Here is a 15526-nt window from a genome sequence, read left to right as displayed (position 1 = left end):
TAAAGTATTCAGACCCCTTCACTTTTTCCATATTTTGTGACGTTACAGCCTTATAAAATGGATGAAATTATTTTTTCCCTCAGCAATCTACACACAATACCCAACAATGACAAAGCAAAAATATAAAAAATTTATTAAAAAAACATTTTTAAAGCGGAATTACCATATTTACGTAAGTATTCAGACCCTTTGCTATGATACTCGAAATTGAGCGCAGGTGCACACTGTTTCCATTGACCATCATTGAGATGTTTCAGCCACTCCTCAGTAGAAGGCAGATGACAGCCAAATCAAATCAAATGTATTTATAAAGCCCTTCGTACATCAGCTGATATCTCAAAGTGCTGTACAGAAACCCAGCCTAAAACCCCAAACAGCAAGCAATGCAGGTGCAGAAGCAGCCCATTTGGAGTTTGCCAAAAGGCACCTAAAGACTCTCAGACCATGAGAAACAAGATTCTCTGGTCTGATGAAATCAAGATTGAACTCTTTGGCCTGAATGCCAAGCATCATGTCTGGAGGAAACCTGGCACCATCCCTATGGTGAAGCATGGTGGTGGCAGCATCATGCTGTGGGAATGTTACTCAGCGGAGGGCCTGGGAGACAAGTCAGGATCAAGGGAAAGACGAACAGCGCAAAGTATAGAGAGATCCTTGATGAAAACCTGCTCCGGAGCGCTCAGGGCCTCAGAATGGGGCATTGTCCAAAAGGACAACGACCCTAAGCACACAGCCAAGGCAACACAGGAGTGGCTTCGGGACAAGTCACTGAAGGTCCTGAGTGGCCCAGCCAGAGCCCTGACTTGAACCCGATCTAACATCTGTGGAGAGTAGAGGTCGACCGATACCGATTATTGGAGGACCAAAATAGCCGATACCGATTAATCTGACGATTTTTCAAATGTATTTATTTGTAATAATGACAATTACAACAATACTGAATGAACACTTATTTTAACTTAATATAATACATAAATAAAATCAATTTAGCCTCAAGTAAATAATGAAACATGTTCAATTTGGTTTAGATAATGCAAAAACAAAGTGTTGGAGAAGAAAGTAAAAGTGCAATATGTGCCATGTAAGAAAGCTAACTGAACGTTTCAGTTCCTTGCTCAGAACATGAGAACATATGAAAGCTGGTGGTACCTTTTAACACGAGTCTTCAATATTCCCAGGTAAGAAGTTTTAGGTTGTAGTTATTATAGGAATTATAGGACTATTTCCCTCTATACCATTTGTATTTCATTAACCTTTGACTATTGGATGTTCTTATAGGCACTTTAGTAATGCCAGTGTAACAGTATAGGTTCCGACCCTCTCCTCGCTCCTCCCTGGGCTCGAACCAGCAACACAACGACAACAGCCACCATCGAAGCAGCGTTACCCATGCAGAGCAAGGGGAACAACTACTAGAAGGCTAAGAGCGAGTGACGTTTGAAACGCTATTAGCGCACGCTAACTACCTAGCCATTTCACTTCGGTTACACCAGCCTCATCTCGGGAGTTGATAGGCTTGAAGTCATAAACAGCGCAATGCTTGACACACCATGAAGAGCTGCTGGCAAAACGCCTGAAAGTGCTGTTTGAATGAATGTTTACCTGCCTGCTTCTGCCTACCACCGCTCAGTCATGTACTTAGATACTTGTATGTTCAGTCAGATTATATGCAACACAGGACACGCTAGATAATATCTAGTAATATCATCAACCATGTGTAGTTAACTAGTGATTATGATTGATTGTTTTTTATAAGATAAGTTTAATGCTACTAGCAACTTACCTTGGCTTACTGCATTCGTGTAACAGGCAGTCTCCTTGTGGAGTGCAACGAGAGAGAGGCAGGTCGTTATTGCGTTGGACTAGTTAACTGTAAGGTTGCAAGATTGAATCCCCGAGCGGACAAGGTGAAAATCTGTCGTTCTGCCCCTGAACAAGGCAGTTAACACACCGTTCCTAGGCCGTCATTGAAAATAAGAATGTGTTCTTAACTGACTTGCCTAGTTAAATAAAGGTATATAAAAAAAAAAATTAAAAAATTGGCCCCCAAAAATACAAATTTCCGATTGTTATGAAAACTTGAAATCGGACCAAATTAATCGGCCATTCCGATTAATCGGTCGACCTCTACTGGAGAGACCTGAAAATAGCTGTGCATCGACGCTCCGCATCTCACCTGACAGAGCTTGAGGATCTGCAGAGAAGAATGGGAGAAACTCCCAAAATACAGGTGTGCCAAGTTTGCAGTGTCATACCCAAGAAGCCTCAAGGCTGTAATCGCTGCAAAAGGTGCTTGAACGAAGTACTGAGTAAAGGATCTGAATAATTGGGTAAATATGATTTCAGTTTTTTTTATAACTTTGCAAACATTTCTAAAACCTTTTTTGGCTTTGTCATTGTGATATTGTGTGTCGATTAAAAAATGTATAGAATAATTTAATACATTTTAGAATAAGGCTGTATTGTAACAAAATGTGGAAAAAGCCAAGGGGTCTGAATACTTTCCGAATGAACTGTATATCGGCTAACCATCCTAAAATCTCATCAGAAATTAGGTGTTTTTGGTGTAACAGTAGCGCTATAGGCATACTATGCTATCATATTTTGTTATCTTATGTAAAATGCTAATTCATTATGTGATGTAGTGTGACATTTTATCAAATCAAATGCTTACTTACAAGCCCTTAACCAACAAAGCAGTTAAGAAAAATAAGAGTTAAAAAATATATTTACTAAATAAACAAAAGTAAAAAATAAAAAAAAGACCAACAATAAAATAACAATAACTATGCTTAATACAGGGGGTACCAGTACCGAGTCAATGTGCGGGGGTACAGGTTAGTTGAGATAATTGAGGTAATATGTACATGTAGGTAGGGGGAAGCACAGATAATAAACGGCAAGTAGCAGCAATGTAAAAAAGGGGGTGGGGGAATCAATGCAAATAGCCCAGGTAGCCATTTGATTAGCTGTTCAGCATTATTATGGCTTCAGGGTAGAAGCTGTTAAGAAGTCTTTTTTGGACCTAGACTTGGTGCTCCGGTACCACTTGCCATGCGGTAGCAGAGAGAACAGTCTTTGACCAGGGTAGCTTTGGGCATTTTTAGGGCCTTCCTCTGACACCGCCTGGTATAGAGGTCCTGGATGGCAGGAAGCTTGGCTCCAGTGATGTACTGGGCCATACGCACTGCCCTCTGTTGCGCCTTGCAGTCCGATATGGAACAGTTGCCATAACAGATTTGATGCAACCATTCAGGATGCTCTCGATGGTGCAGCTTTATAACTTTCTGAGGATATGAGGACCCATGCCAAATCTTTTCAGTGTCCTGCAGGGGAATAGGCATTGTCGTGCTCTCTTCATGACTATCTTGGTGTGTTTGGACCATGATAGTTTGTTGGTGATTTGGACACCAAGGAACTTGGAAGCACTCAACCTGCTCTGTGCTCGGCCCTTCTTTTCCTGTAGTCCACAGTCATCTCCTTTGTTTTGATCACTTTGAGGGAGAAGTTTTATTGCTAAGCTTACATATGGAATTTATTTAAGATTTAGGAAAAAAAAAATATTTCTATTTTTTTATTTTAATTTTACCCCTTTTTCTCCCCAATTGTTAGTAGTTACCGTGCACTGCGCCCGGCCCGCCACAGGAGTCGCTACCGCGCGATGAGACAAGGATATGCGATGCAGTGCCCTAGACCACTGTGCCACCCGGGATGCCCATCATTTACCCATTTGATTGAGAATTTTAGGTGTAAGAAAAAAGAACATTTTAAACAAAGATAAGATATTGATTTTGGCCTTTACTACTAAAGCCTATAGAAATGCATTGGATAACACATTCAGAAATGGCAAAAAGGACAGTCAATAGCTAAATCATAAGAAAAAAGGTTTTGAGGTGTCTGTCCTAAATCTTATATATATTATAGTTTTTTTAATGTTTGTTTTTTTACACATATTTAACCCCTTTCGTTGTGTTGCCACAAAACTACCTCTAACTTCCATTTGTTGAACCAACTTGTAATGCTGAAGGATAGCCCTGCCATTCGGCCAGTTCACGAACAAACCACAATGTGCAGTAACCTATTGCCTAATAGGCCTATGACTATGTGGTATAGCTATTTGTAGGCTATAGTCTAATGTAAATACTAATACATATAGTTTAGTTTATTACTTCCAACATTTTGAAAAAACAAGCACCCTTGAAAAACTTGAAAAAGCCATACATGCACATGAGTTTAATCATGGAGGATAACACACAATGCAATCTGGGACTTATTTTCATTGTGGTCCTCTTGAAACAAGATGGCTAGACAAGATCGAACACGGTTGAACACAGTATGACAGCACCAGATCCTACTCCCTCTGATCTGGCAGACTCACTAAACACAAATTATTGTTTGTAAATTATGAGTGTGACCCTGGCTACCTGTAAAAACAAATGTTTTTAATTATTGTACCTTCTGGTTTGCTGAATTTAAGGAATGTTAAATTGTTTGTACTTTTACTGTTGATACTTAAGTATATTTTAGCAACTACATTTACTTTTGATACTAAAGTATTTTTAAAACCAAATACTTTTACTCAAGTAGTATTTTACTGGATGACTTTTACCTTAATAGAAAAAGACTTAAGTATCTTTACTTTAACTCAAGTATGAAAATTAGATACTTTTTTCACCACTGGGGGTCATTCATTTGGGCACAGAAGACATCAAACAGTTTTTTACCTTATTTTTAAAGCTGCCCAGAGAGGACGTCGTGGCAACTCATTCTACTCGGAGGCTCCAGTATACAATAAAGTACATTTCCCAGCAATACTACTGAACCTCTATAATCACACATTAGCAACACCTGATCTGGTGCAGTGATTGTGTGTGTCCCTAACATGGGGAACGTAGTCAGTTAAATATTTGGGCGCAGAACCATAAATACTCCTGTAAACCAAACCCGGTCTAATCTGGGACACTCTAGCCTCAACAGGCAGCCAGTTAAGTTCTTGAAAGCAGCTCCTGCCTATGTGAGTATGTGGACTCACCTTCAATACTACCCTGATCAGCTTGTTCTGGGCTATCTGGAGCTTGCCCTTCATAAGCTTAGAGAAGTCCCCAAACCAGGAAGTACTAGCGTAGTCAAAATGGTATTGAATAAGGGCAGTGGCTAGTACTTTCATGGAGCCCTTATCAAGCAGCTTGGACTTTCTAGACAAAAACTCAGTCCTAGCATTAACCTTCCCTAGCACTTTAGTAGCCATGCTCACACCTCCCAAGCTTCCATCAAGGATGCATCCTAGGTAGCTAACAGAGGTTTTAGTAGTCAGCACCTCACCCCTTAATTTCAGAGGACCTACTGTACTCAATTCAGGTCTGGATCCAAAAAGAATTGCCTCGGTTTTACCTAAGTGCAGAGATGGTGCATTATCTCCAAGCCATTTGCTAATGTTCGTAAGTCTGTGCTAAATATTCTCTCCAACATAGTTTTACTTTCGTGAGACACAGGAAGTGTCGAGTCATCCGCATAAAGGAAAAGACGGCCAGAACAAGCATCTTTCATATCATTAATAGACAGTAAAAACAGTAGAGGCCCAAGCACGCTCCCCTGCGGAATGTCACAACTCATTGGTTTTGCCTGAGACAGTGAACCATTAACATCAACTACTTGCTCCCTTCCTGATAAATAGGACTTTACCCGGCCTAGAGGGATACTGCTTAACCCCAGTGCCTCCAGTTTGGAGATTAGGAGACAGTGGTTAACTGTATCAAAGGCCTTCTGTAGGTCAAGCAGTACCATTCCACACAGATTTACTTCATCAATCTCTTTCCTGATGAAGTCAGTCAAATAAAGTAGAGTATGTTTTTCTAAAACCCGACTGAAAATCATTAGACTTTGTTTGTTGACATGTATTAATACACTTGCTCATGTAAAACTCTATCCAGGATCTTTGATGTTATACTGAGGATAGATACATGCTTATAATTCCCAGGTTCAGACCTTATCCCCTTCTTATACAGAGGTATAACTTTAGTGTGTTTAATGTCCCTGGGAAAGATGCCTAATTCAAAAGAGAGGTTAACGATATGTGTAATACAAGGGCCAATTTGCTCAGCAGAATCTATAAGAAACATTGCAGGAATGTTATCCTGGCCTGTGGCTTTGGAGCGTTTAAACTCTGCCAGCATACTGGCTATTTTGGCTGTTGCTATCTTTGCAAAAGAAAAATAGTTTGGCTGAACCCCTAACTCGGCATAATACTTCTTGACTTGGTCACTCCCATACAAACCAGAACTGGTGGGCAGCTTGCTAGCCAGCTTACTGGCAACAGAAGTTAAATTCATTGGCAACCTCTGCTTTTTCATATACCATCTCCCCCCTGATGTTGAGCCTAATACTGTTTTGTTTATTTTTGGTAGTACTACTACAGCCTAGTTAAATTATTTCCCAAACATTTTAGGGTCTTTTCTTTTCAATGATTTTATCAGCAAAGTAACCCCTTTTAGCTTCGTCCATCCTGCTCTGTGCTTCATCCATCCTGCTCTGTGCTTCATCCATCCTGCTCTGTGCTTCATCCATCCTGCTCTGTGCTTCATCCATCCTGCTCTGTGCTTCATCCATCCTGCTCTGTGCTTCATCCATCCTGCTCTGTGCTTCATCCATCCTGCTCTGTGCTTCATCCATCCTGCTCTGTGCTTCATTTCTGTGACGTTTATATAGGACAAAATCATGCTGCTCCTGAGAGTTCTTAAATTTGGCCTTATTCCTTGCTTGGATAGATTCTAGAATCTCATGATTAAACCAAGGGCTAGATCTCCGCTTTATTCTGACCTGTCTAATAGGAGCAATCACATTCCCCTCACCAAGGAATCCACATTTAAAGGCTTCCCAGGCACTGTCTACCCCTACACTATCCAGCACAGGTGACCAGTCAATTTTAGCCACTAAACATTTCAACACAGTATTTTTGGAGTCCTCTGATTCTAACAGTTTTGTGACACTTAAATGTATCTTTAAAAACTCTCCTTGTGCATAATGTAATAAATTGATCACTGATTCCATATACTATTTCTCCACTCTGCTATATTTTAGATTTATCAGACACCAATATTAAGTCAATCGTACATTGCACTGTTTCACATACCCTGGTGGGATCTATTATCAATTGGGTCCGAGTAAGTGATCTACAGAAGTGCATAAAGACATTGCGGGATGTGCTATCCTTTTTGCAAACATCATTATTGAAATCCCCAAACACAATGATTTCCTTCACCGGGGAATCATTACAATTTGACAACAATTTCAAGACCTTCATTGAATGCAATCTGATTGGGCAGCCAGTAACACACCAAACAAAATCGGCTTGGTTTTGGGAAGGCAAATATCCAACCAGACAATCTCCAGCTTACTATCATTGCACTGTTTGCAAGGATAACTTTATTGTGAGTAGGCATTTCATTGTATTGTGAAGCTTAAAACGCTGTATTATAAATAAACTTTGATTTGATTAGTTTTGTGGACATGAGGCGGTCGCGGTCACGCAACCAGGCAACCCTTCCTGCGAACTTCAAAACCAGTGTCTGCCCTCAGCCCAATTGGGGATTTCCTATTGGTGTAACGGTCTAAGAGATTGGTTGCTCCTGTGGGAGACCTAGGTTCATATCCCATATGTTACATTAGCTTGAACACATATACAGTATACAGTACTGTTCAAAAGAAAACAGAGAGGTGAACTATCAATTCATATAATTTGCATAGATTAAACATTCTATCAAATCAATTGAACCAGCAGTGAACATAAATAATTGCAGGAAATTTGTTTTAAAACAGCCATAAAATCAAGCTTTTGGTGTGGTGTATTCATACATCTCAATAAACTATAACCTACATGCATTATTACCTCCAACTTGGCCCAATTCACATTTCCAATTGCCCACCCTGACATACCAAGCTAGAACGGCCCTGCGTCTCAACCTATAGCCGATGTAGGCTAAATATCACAAGCAGGGCTACAGCAACTTCCAGAGAGTCAGGCTCCTTGGGCTATGCAGTGGCCACTCTGGTTGGGGTGTCCTTGGCAGAACGGTGTAACCAAGTGGTCACATATCATTCTGGGTTCCACTGCGCAAGATGAACGTCAAGGCAGGCACACAGTGAATTTGCATTTTTTTGTAATGTTCTGATTGGCCAAAGTGGTCAAAACTCAGACGGGCCTCCGCATTGCACACATGTAGTCTATAGTTCTTCATCATTCTCGCCACCATCAGAGAGAAGACAGGGAAGAAACCACCACATTTACCTCTAGGCTACTATACATATTTATTTAGTTTGTGATTCTATCATTTTTCATGGAATTTTTGTGGTAATTAAATATAATTTATTTAGAATTTATCTGAATACATTTTCCAGAAATAGTTTTACCAACACTGTGTATTCTATAATTGAAAAAAAGTGAGGGAGCGTCACTCCTCCGCAATTTGGCAGCACTACACCCCTGGTATTTACAGCCTTCACAAAGATCTGCTTTGGGCAGGATTGACTACAGGAAAGGAGAAGGAAATAAAATACGACAGAGAGTGTGTTCTCTATAAATCATGGCATTATTTCAGATAAAATATGACATTAAAAAGTACTCTTCCCTCTCTCTCCCAATACTCCGTCTCCTTCACCCCTTCTACATTTCTCCTTCCTCTCACATTGACTGACTATAGACAACTCTTGCCTGACTTTGTTGTGCAGTCCATCTCTCTCTTAATACTCGGTCGTTCCAGAGACTTGGCAAAGCAGTTAAAGAGGAGAGTAAGAAAGTGAACTAATCCTGTCTACATGTTTACCACTTCCAGATGAATGTCTTGTTCAGAACACTCTGTGGGGAGAGCGGTAGTAGACCAGATAAGCTTCTTCTCTGGGATTGGGAAAGAGATGGCACAAAAACACTGAACCATTGCAAAAGAGTGCGATAAGAGAGGAATCCCCTTCTGGTAGGGGAGATTTGTGATATGTATTGTGCAAAACAATAAGTAAAAACTAGGCTTTGTGGTAAAAAGGACTGGAACGCTTTGGAATAACAGCACACCGTTCATCACCCTCTATTGAGAATAAGTGCATCCAGTGTCTCCTGACCCCTCCTGTCTCAGCCTCCAGTATTTATGCTGCAGTAGTTTATGTGTCAAGGGGCTAGGGTCAGTTTGTTATATCTGGAGTACTTCTCCTGTCCTATTCGGTGTCCTGTGTGAATCTAAGTGTGCGTTCTCTAATTCTCTCCTTCTCTCTTTCTTTCTCTCGGAGGACCTGAGCCCTAGGACCATGCCCCAGGACTACCTGACATGATGACTCCTTGCTGTCCCCAGTCCACCTGACCGTGCTGCTGCTCCAGTTTCAACTGTTCTGCCTTATTATTATTATTCGACCATGCTGGTCATTTATGAACATTTAAACATCTTGGCCATGTTCTGTTATAATCTCCACCCGGCACAGCTAGAAGAGGACTGGCCACCCCACATAGCCTGGTTCCTCTCTAGGTTTCTTCCTAGGTTTTGGCCTTTCTAGGGAGTTTTTCCTAGCCACCGTGCTTCTACACCTGCATTGCTTGCTGTTTGGGGTTTTAGGCTGGGTTTCTGTACAGCACTTTGAGATATCAGCTGATGTACGAAGGGCTATATAAATACATTTGATTTGATTTGATTTGAGGTAGAGAACATAGCCTTAGGCCTGGCCCAGAGTAAGTCTGGTTAGATGTTGGCAGGGACATAGCCTTAGGCCTGGCCCAGAGTAAGTCTGGTTAGATGTTGGCAGGGACATAGCCTTAGGCCTGGCCCAGAGTAAGTATGGTTAGATGTTGGCAGGGACATAGCCTTAGGCCTGGCCCAGAGTAAGTCTGGTTAGATGTTGGCAGGGACATAGCCTTAGGCCTGGCCCAGAGTAAGTCTGGTTAGATGTTGGCAGGGACATAGCCTTAGGCCTGGCCCAGAGTAAGTCTGGTTAGATGTTGGCAAGGACATAGCCTTAGGCCTGGCCCAGAGTAAGTCTGGTTAGATGTTGGCAGGGACATAGCCTTAGGCCTGGCCCAGAGTAAGTCTGGTTAGATGTTGGCAGGGACATAGCCTTAGGCCTGGCCCAGAGTAAGTCCGGTTAGATGTTGGGAAACCAAAATGTGTTCTTAGAAGAACACAGAGATCTGTAAGTCTGATTAATTTACCTCATTGGGTCAGATGAGGTTTCCTTTTTCCACCATTATTTTTGTTACAGAGAAAGTGATTCACTACTGAAATATCAACATCAGGCTATTTTCTCTCATTTCTGAAAATGTAATGAACATGTAACCACAAAAATATTTTCCTCAATATTTTAACTTCTGACATTTATTGGAGGGTTGTGTCTGTAAGTCAATGAACTCGCAAACCCATTGACACGGGTTGAATATCTATGCAACCAAAGACTCTTACCGGCAGCAACTATTACATTAGCAGAAGGGTTCCCAAACTGGTGTAACAACCCTGAGTCTATGAACCAAGCGCAACCCCATTTTCAAATCAGGTGACCCCACATGGGGTCGTGACCGCTAGTTTGGGAAAATGGGGCCTTGAAAGGAGTCTATAAGACCTATATTTTATGTCCAAGTCCTATCACTTGAGAGATAAGGATAATTAGCCTAGTGTTGTAAGAGTCATTCCCAGAAGACACTGTTTTCACAAGTTCAGGGCAGCAGGTCATTGCAGTCCAGTGCTGAGACATCTGGCACCAAGCTGTGGTCTTGAGCGAAGATCTGTATGTTTCTATTGAAGTGTGGGACCATTGCACGGTGCTTTAATGCTATTAAAACTTCATAACAACCAAGGTTATGTTGAAAGGTTCCTCCTACAGTAGGAGGAACCTTTCAACATAACCTTGGTTGTTATGAAGTTTTAATAGCATTAAAGCACCGTGCAATGGTCCCACACTTCAATAGAAACATACAGATCTTCGCTCAAGACCACAGCTTGGTTTAACAGGTGCATTTTCAGTGAGGGGGAAAGAGGACAGGGACCAATGGGGATAGGAGGTATACAGAAGCTGTGGAACTATGACTGAATGGGGGAAAAGCATAACATGGCAACAGACAAACCACTGTAAAATAGATTACAAGTATCTAGAGCCATAAATGTAGATATATGTCTCTGTATCTATCTATTCAAAGTAATGTATTTTATGGGGGGGCATATCATGGAATCCTGTGGTTAGATGTACCGTGAATGGCCTGAAACAGCAGATAGCAAATACACTAAATCTTTGTTATGGCCCACAGAAGATAAATGATGTCAGCACAGCCTATTAAATGTGAGTAGCCCTTGGAGAATAGACTCTCTCTGCCTGATCACTAACTGGGCATCGATCAAGTCAATCAATAGCTGCCATGGAGGAAGGGGTGGGGCTTGCGTTAGCATTACCCATAAAACAACAGATAACGATCTTCATGACTCAAAAACAAGTCAAGGCGTCAGGCTAATATGCCTACTCCTCCACTGAGCCCATCAATCCGAGGATGTAGCTACAGTATACGGATAGAAACGAGCAGAAGCTCTCCAAGGAGGTCTACTGTACTACAGCACTCTATGAAGCTGGCACTGTTTAGAGGCAAAGCGTCACACTGAAGATATAAAGTAACAGTGATGTTGAAGCTTCCATCAGGAAGTCCATCTATCATTTCACCTGTCATCTCCTTCTCCATGGACTAGTGTCAGCAGTGTGGTTGGCTGGTCTTACTGTGAAACTGCTTAGACACACAGACTGTCATCACCACTGTTGTGGTTCTAAGCGTGGATCCTGGATTGTGCATGCACGCACGCACACACAAAATCTATTCCTAAAATGACACAGTATTTTTCCCCCAATTTGGCCTTGGCGGCAGGGTAAGCTTCCCCATAGCAATCTCTCTTTTCATGCTTTCAACATGACCAAAGTGTACAACATAGTGCCAAGAGAAACACAGCCTTGGCGTCTCAAAAGCTCCAGACTTTTGCTCAGCCTATTGGTGACCACAAAACCTCTAGTCCAGTGAGTCAGCCTCCAGGGTAGGGCACAAACTTGGAAAAACAGTAACTGGGGAGACCGAGTTAAGAAAAGGTCCTTCAACCTCAACCACCCACCTCTCCCTAACCCCGACCCACCGCGTGCTCAAAGGCACTTTAAGCGTAAGTCAACATGAGTCTACAGAGACAGGTTTATCCAAAGGTCATCTGTCTACCTACCATGGCCTCATGTCAGAGCACTTAGCAATAGCCTACCACAGCTCTCAGACAGGAGGGGGAGAGAAAACGTCAGAAGGAAACAGTGGGCACTCTGACATCTGGCAGATCGGCAGATTGTACCACTGATTCAGACATTAAACACCTCTGGATGCCAGTGGATGATTCATACAATATGGTATTGCCATCCTACCTGACAGGTGTGTGTGTGTGTGTGTGTGTGTGTGTGTGTGTGTGTGTGTGTGTGTGTGTGTGTGTGTGGTCAGATATAAAGTAATGAAAAAATTAAATTGTGAGAGAAGATACTACATTTCTGATGTGCCGAGAAATTCATTTGTTAATTCCACCTCATGGAATAGCCTTTTCTGGTTTAGTCTCTGGTGGACTAGAAGAGGATTCAACCCCCAGGAATGACACAGACATTCTACAGCAGTTCACTGAGGAAAAATAAGTCTGCCTCAGAAGAAGAGCATTCTGACACAGCTCCTATCTGAGCAAGCACCTCTATAATATATTCCACTCAACACAGAAGTTTCGTTTTGATTTACATTCGGTTGAGTTGTCAACGACTGTGAATTCAATGTGAAATCAACAAAACATTTCACCATGTCATTGGATTTAGGTTCAAAGTTGAGTGAAAAAAAAGACGAAGTTCCCTTACACTGATGACTTTTTGCAAATCCAACCAGTTTTCCACCTCGATCACATTTAGTTTTTGGGTTGAAATGATGTGGAAACAATGTTGATTACACCAGTTTATGCTCAGTGGCATGTGGAAATGCAATTTGGCCCCAATAATGTGTTAGATATAATGTGTTAGTGGATGTAATCTTCAATTAATGGGTACACTTTTAGTTCAACCTGAGGGCAGCAGTTTGTCTTTATACGTCTTCTAATGCAATCTATTGTAGGAGTACATAGCCACAAAGCATTAAACTAACTGGCTGCTCTTTGTTTGTTGAAACTCTAGTTTGATTCCAATATGAGAACATTAAAATGTTGACAACTCACAAAAATGGTCACTGTCGCTAAAATTTTGGCATGGGCATTGATATTTATTCAGGATCGGCTAATTTCCTACACTTAATTTTCTGCAAAATGTTGAAGTTGGTTATCAGAAAGAAGTACATTGCCGGTTCCATTATTTATTTTGTTCATAATTGTCATCACAAGTTGGAGTGAAGGCTATAATATAGTACAACCCCTGTGAATAGGGTAAATATTTCTAAGTGGAATAGCAGTACTCTACGAGAGAATGCTCTCATTACTAAGCCAAAGTAAGACCACAAACTTTGTTTGGTTTGCATATCGGGCAACAACGGTCAAATGTTGCCTACACATGCTGGTAATAACGAGTGGCCAAATTAAATTGCTGTTACTCACGTTCAAGATCCGATGAATCAATCAAAGCGACTTCTTTGCGCGCTCTTCATGAACATTCCATATCCATTCTAGTAATACAAAATTAACTCAGTTTTGTCTCAATGAGGTAAGGTATACGAGTTTATACAGGCACATTATAATGAATTCACAACTGCGTTCTTTTGAATGGCACTCTATCAAACACTGGTTTTATAGCGCGGGCGTTTAGTGACTATCAAGCAAGGATCTAAGTTGGATCCTTCGGGTGTCCACACTCTGACGTCAGTACATTGCAATTCAAATTCAACACGGTTAAATTAAGGTAACCGTTGAGGTTAGGGTTTAGGGCATGGACATCCCAAGGATTCCGGAAAGCAATAACCTATGAAGCATCTCGTCTCTCCAGATGATTATTATGACCGAGCTGCAAGAGTCTGAAGAGTGGAAGGGACCAAGGGAAGAGAGGATTTGGGTACTCGACAGCCGCAATAAACACAGCAATACAACGAACATTCCTACTGTAGGCGACACCAGTGTCTGCATTTCTAGCCCCTTCTACCATCCTTCTTTGAAAAGCTGCAGACTGATTACATCTAGTTATGATGCAAACTATGTTCATAAATTAAGGTTGGCAGAAATATGTAGAGACATTTTCAAAAAGGCCGACAATACCATCAAAAAACACGGAATTTCAAAATAAAAAAGGATTCAGACTAATCAGGCATTCCTGCCAATATACAGGCTCTGACCAGCCTCGCCATAAGCAATTCCAACACTGGTAAATGTTTCTAAATATCATCTAGACGTAAGTATTCATGCTGCATTCATAACCAAGTGGGAAGGTGGTAATTACCCTTCTTTTAAAAATCAAAGAGCAAATTGTAATCAAATAAGCTTTTTTTTGAGCAATGCCATAAAATATCCACTTTATGGCCTCTGAAGAATCATTGATGGGATGGTTCTTTAAAAAATCAAAACAAAATCAAAACCAGAAATGTTTCAGCCCTCCAAGATAGGAAATGAATAGCCCTTATGTAGGGTTTTAAGCCTTATTTCCACATTTCCCAGAGTGCCTTCCGAGTGAATTCTAGAGTTACCAGTATCACCCATGACGGTGCTTGCTAATGACAGAGATGTGCTTGTTGCGTTCATTAATTTTCAGTCCTGTGGCTTTCACCAGGTGAGACCTTGGATAAAATGGTACTATATAAAACAATACAATTTCCCAAGATATTCTGTTGAGGGCCTAGTTTTACCCTAATACAGTGACCTGAAATGTCTGTAGTCATCAGGCCTGTAAATCACATTATGCCTTTTGAAATCCATCTAGATTGGGGATATTCAACATTAGACATTTTTATCCAACTGCAACTTGCTTCAGAATGACGACCAGGGTTGGGAAGACTAAGTTAAACGTCTAAACTGGAACAACCATTTCAGTAACGGGTACAATAAGTCTAAGTAACAGATTGGAATAGTTTAGAAAATGTTATTTATATTTGAGTAGCATAATATTATTTAATCAATCAATGTACATGCAAAAACAAACTGCAGATATTGAAAGAAACTATTTAAAAAATCTACCTGCAATAAAGCATACTGATAATAAAGCATATATGATAATAATGGGCATGGTTTAAGTTCATCTGTGGTTATGAAAAAAACAACACTGTGGTTCTTTTAAACCACTGAGTGTTAGTTTAACTCTTTATAGTGTTGATTTAACTCTTGAATCAACACTACAAATGTTGCACTGAAATATCAACACTAGTTATCACTGACCAATTTGCTGTGTGCTAATAAAGGGACACATCTGCAGGCTTCCAGCATTTCAATAACCTTTTAGAATTCTGAAGAACCACCAATGCCACGTCCAAGAACCCCAAACTTAACTCAAAGGTGCTTTATCGGGCAAGAGTTATCCAAGGAACGTTAAGATCTGAGGAAGAATCATT

The 15526-nt window shown here is 40.9% G+C and overlaps 1 protein-coding gene across 1 annotated transcript in view; it reads right to left on the bottom strand.

The window, feature by feature from the left end:
• The window catches only part of LOC110529439 (carbohydrate sulfotransferase 15), a 35510-nt gene extending 21177 nt beyond the window's left edge, over positions 1–14333 (bottom strand). The window contains exon 1 of the mRNA XM_021611656.2: positions 13593–14333. The gene's annotated coding sequence lies outside the window, so the exon portion shown is untranslated. The remainder of the gene's footprint in view (positions 1–13592) is intronic.
• Positions 14334–15526: the final 1193 nt, after the last annotated feature.

Source organism: Oncorhynchus mykiss, chromosome 1 (genome assembly GCF_013265735.2).
Source record: "Oncorhynchus mykiss isolate Arlee chromosome 1, USDA_OmykA_1.1, whole genome shotgun sequence".
In the NCBI taxonomy this organism is placed as follows: Eukaryota; Metazoa; Chordata; class Actinopteri; order Salmoniformes; family Salmonidae; genus Oncorhynchus; species Oncorhynchus mykiss.
Note: the sequence above shows the minus strand (reverse complement) of the source record. Positions and strands in the feature narration are given on the sequence as shown.